The sequence below is a fragment of the Diaphorina citri genome, unplaced genomic scaffold (genome assembly GCF_000475195.1).
Source record: "Diaphorina citri unplaced genomic scaffold, Diaci psyllid genome assembly version 1.1 scaffold311, whole genome shotgun sequence".
In the NCBI taxonomy this organism is placed as follows: domain Eukaryota; kingdom Metazoa; phylum Arthropoda; class Insecta; order Hemiptera; family Psyllidae; genus Diaphorina; species Diaphorina citri.
In genome coordinates, this window is record NW_007377746.1 from 88,122 (window position 1) to 92,798 (window position 4,677).

A 4,677-nucleotide genomic window follows, 5' to 3' on the forward strand; every position below is an offset into this window, starting at 1 on the left:
CATTTATTTTCACATTTATCTCGAATATAAAAACCACTGAGTTGATAAATTTGAAACTTTTTTAGAGCAAATTAAATTTCCAGTTTATTTCTCGTTGACTAAGTTTTGTGAATAAAGTATCACAATGGTAAGGGCGTGATGACGTGTGATAGCAATAAAAAAACAAGATTTATTTCGCTTAACTCTTTACCTCTTGCAAGCTTTTCAAATTTATAATGTTTGAAGAGAAAACGGACGATAAAATAGGAAAAACTACATTTGCAGTTTTGTTACTTTGAACTTTTTTAGATGGTTTTAAATCGTTTATGAGGTCGGTTACCTTTTCGACTTTGAGCTTTTGCTGGTCATTTAAAAAATGGATCTTGTTCACGTTTTTCGTTAGGTACTCTTTATATTGTACTCGTACTTATTTTTCATCACCAACTTCAGTGCGGTTAAGTGTTGTAGTGATTGGTGCTGTGGACTTCGGATTTGGAGATTGGTTTTTCGAGTCCAAGTCATTTCAATATATTTATTTTGTCCTTGTACTGAAATATTCTTTGGAAATTTTTAATTTGTTTACAGTTCACCTGTTTTAGCCTTTGCTTACTTACCTGTAAAGCTGATAGGATGATAAGTAATTCTTTAATATCACTTTCTTTAATAATAATGTTTACTGTTTTAATTTTCAGCCGGATATCAAACTTCTAACAGAAAGTATGGAGTGGTCTACTTCCAGAGAAGGTGAAGGTGATGGTGAAAACTCTACTAGTCCTGCTCGACACCGATCTGTATCTGATGATGAGCTGATGTCTGAGGTGAGTACCTTGCATGTTGGACATCCGACAGTTTTAATGTATAGTCTCTAAAACGATTTGAAAGTGATAAGCCTATACGTACGTATAGATTCGTATAAGCTTAACCCATCTTTTGCGGCTCTTTGCCTATACACCTAAGACTCAAAGTGGGCTTTTTGTTATGCCATTTCCAGCGTTCCTCTTAAACACACCGCCTTTCCTAATGGCTAAAGACACTCTTTGACGGAAAAATCCCCGGCACGAAGATTTCAACATTTTTGAATGATTTTGTCGTAAAAAAATAGTAACCTTGAATTTCCAACCCGATGTTCCCAGGACCTAAGTTCCGATGAGGACCAGCCCGTTCATCCCGAGGGGGGAGTTGCCCCACCTAGGGTCCCCTAACTATATCAAAGAATTCAAGTTTACGTGATAAGACGCTCTCAGTTCCCAGTATGACTATCACTATAATCAGTAGTAGTGTAGTAGTCAGAAGTCTGAGTAGTGCACTGGTCTTACCTCAGAAATTCTGTTTAGTGCGTGTACGAGAATTTACGATCAGATTCAGTTGTGAATCGGGATTTTATCAAGAACTGAATCGCGAGTGTAAATTTTGGATTTGTAAAAAAAATAATAATGGAGTTTTGTGTAAATTTCGCGTAAAAGTGTAAGTGTAAAGAATTAAATTACCTACCTACTATCTACGAAAATTTATTTTAATCTATGTTCTACTTCGTTTTGCTGTAAGCTTTTTTTAATGTCCGTAATAGGTAGGAAGTTGGATGTTACCTTTTCCTCACTAACGAGTAGCTATATTTCCCATCTTAGCTTTTGTGGTCAAAAGGATATCAACCTAATAAATTCCTGTAATCTTCATCATAAACAGCTTTAGGTGTTTTCACACAATATTTTCTTCTTTCTCTCTCTCTCTCTCTTTCTCTCTCTCTCTCTTTCTCTCTCTCTCTCTTTCTCTCTCCCTCCCTCCCTCTCTCTCTCTCCGCCTCTTGTTCGTCTCATTATCAACACTCTCACAGAATTCCCTGATTTTTCTCTCTTCCCTTTCTCTAAGTAATATTCCCTCTTCTTTCTTCCTTCTCCCTTATATTTCCCTGTAAAATCTCTCTCTTTCCCTAAAATTTCCCTCCCCCCTTTCCCTAAAATCTCCCTCTCCACTAAACCCGAATATCTCCCTTGCTACTCAACACAGCTTTCAGTTAAATCCCGCCTTTCCGTTTTTCTCTTGGGGGAGGACCGTTTTCGACTTCTTTCCCTCTGCCGCGTCGCACAAAGTCAACCCTTATCTCTCGCCTGCAGACGTGTCTCGTATTTACATTGTGTCGTCTGTTTTGTGCAGATACAACGGGTTCGGTATCAGCAAAAAAGTCAACACACACATTTTGAGCTCAAAAACTTGTCCGGGAAGCGCTGTTTTCGGTAAGTGTCACATTTTCATATTATCTTTCTTTCGCCAAACGCCATCGGTCTGAACTGTCATGTGATATGTGCTGATGCTGACGTCAGCACGACAAGCCGAATTAAATTGTCAGCAGATTTTTTTGCTTTCTTTTCTTTTTTATAATTGTTTAATTTTCCTTTTTCCAATTATTTTTCCTTATCCTTTTGACTTTCCTTTTTTTTTTAATTTTTCAAAGTCTATTCTAAAGGGACTTTACCTATTTCTAGGGCTTTTTTTTTTTTAACAGAACTTCGTTGAAGAACCAAGTTCTGTAAATAGACGAGATGTCCAAAGATACGAGTAGGTACCTAAGTATTTTTTACTTTACATGGTGATATGATGTAAACTAATATGGATTTTCCTCCTCCTATAATATCATACAGTCAAATGTTGGACATTTCGTTTAACCATAACCAAAAAGTTTTAATTTACCTACCTACCATATTTCATTTCTTTTGGCCTCACCATACAAAAAGTATACGACTATCCAAAACGTGCTAACAGAAAGTGCTCGTATCTTGCAAACACTTGATTGATTGGTGGATTCTATTTTACTTAGGTTATTTATGAAAATGGATAGTTACGAGTTGGTTATTTATCCCGACTCGGAGTTTCGTCTATTTCATAGACCTTTTCAAGGGAAACGTCTATTTAAATACCCCCCCCCCCCCCCTTCAAGGAATCGAATCCGGGAATAAATTGGGTAGGAAGTTGGATGTTACCTTTTCCTCATTTACGAGTAGCTATATTTCCCATCTTAGCTTTTATGATCAAAAGGATACCAACCTAATGAATTCCTGTAATCTTCATCATAAACAGCTTTAGGTGTTTTCACACAATATTTTCTTCTCTCTCTCTCTCTCTCTCTCTCTCTCTCTCCATCTCTCTCTTCCTCTCTCTCTCTCTTTTGTTCGTCTCATTATCAACACTCTCACAGAATTCCCTGATTTTTCTCTCTTCCCTTTCTCTAAGTAATATTTCCCTCTTCTTTCTTCCCTCTCCCTTATATTTCCCTGTAAAATCTCTCTCTTTCCCTAAAATTTCCCTCCCCCCCTTTCCCTAAAATCTCCCTCTCCACTAAACCCGAATATCTCCCTTGCTACTCAACACATCTTTCGGTTAAATCCCGCCTTTCCGTTTTTCTCTTGGGGGAGGACCGTTTTCGACTTCTTTCCCTCTGCCGCGACGCACAAAGTCAACCCTTATCTCTCGCCTGCAGACGTGTCTCGTATTTACATTGTGTCGTCTGTTTTGTGCAGATACAACGGGTTCGGTATCAGCAAAAAAGTCAACACACACATTTTGAGCTCAAAAACTTGTCCGGGAAGCGCTGTTTTCGGTAAGTGTCACATTTTCATATTATCTTTCTTTCTTTTGACCGCTTTTTGGCGGTTTTCGGTGTAATTTATTATTATCTCGGGAACAATAAGAGCTAGAGACTTGAAATTTGGTATGTAGTCCACAAAAGTGACAAGGATGTAACTCAAAACCATAGGTGCTGCGGTTGGCGGTATTTAGGCCGATTTTTGACGGTTTTCCACCGCTTTTGGCGTTTTTCCTTTAGGGAACTTACTGCATGGTGTAACATATATGACACACTAAGGTTTTACCGGTATATCTCGGTTAAAAAAAAAGATAAAAAAATAAAAAGAATGGGTATCTTAGAATTCTCTAAGGCAACACATATATTTTTTTCGGCAAAAAAGAAAAAAATCATGCACTTAAGGGTTAAATTGTTTCATGATTGACCCCTTCTCTTCTGCCGAGAAAATACAAATTAATATCCTCTAATATCCTAGATTGAAGATAAAACATATCCCGATATTACAAATATTATTAGGTCACGCGACTTCCGCGTGTTGATAAACAAGCAGGGCCCGTCCCTCCGGGAATTTTTTAGCCCGTAGTTTATTCGATCATGGTTAAAGAATACCTTTGTACCTACCTATTGTACACATCAAGTCACCTCGCAAAGGTCTGCTCAGCATCTTTTTTCACCCCTCTACCTCAAAGTCATTTATTTTCATATTTATCTCGAATATAAAAACCACTGAGTTGATAAATTTGAAACTTTTTAGAGCAAATTAAATTTCCAGTTTATTTCTCGTTGACTAAGTTTTGTGAATAAAATATCACAATGGTAAGGGCGTGATGACGTGTGATAGCAATAAAAAAACAAGATTTATTTCGCTTAACTCTTTACCTCTTGCAAGCTTTACAAATTTATAATGTTTGAAGAGAAAACGGACGATAAAATAGGAAAAACTACATTTGCAGTTTTGTTACTTTGAACTTTTTTAGATGGTTTTAAATCGTTTATGAGGTCGGTTACCTTTTCGACTTTGAGCTTTTGTTGGTCATTTGGTATATGTACATATCGTACCTATGTGATTTCGCGATTATGTTCGCGGATTTCGCGATTATGTTCGCGGATTTGGCGATTAT

At 37.2% G+C, this 4,677-nt stretch overlaps 1 protein-coding gene across 1 annotated transcript in view; it reads left to right on the plus strand.

The window, feature by feature from the left end:
• Positions 1-2,198: 2,198 nt before the first annotated feature.
• The window catches only part of LOC103507408 (putative uncharacterized protein DDB_G0286901), an 8,106-nt gene continuing 5,627 nt past the window's right edge, over positions 2,199-4,677 (plus strand). The window contains exon 1 of the mRNA XM_026822272.1: positions 2,199-2,210. The gene's annotated coding sequence lies outside the window, so the exon portion shown is untranslated. The remainder of the gene's footprint in view (positions 2,211-4,677) is intronic.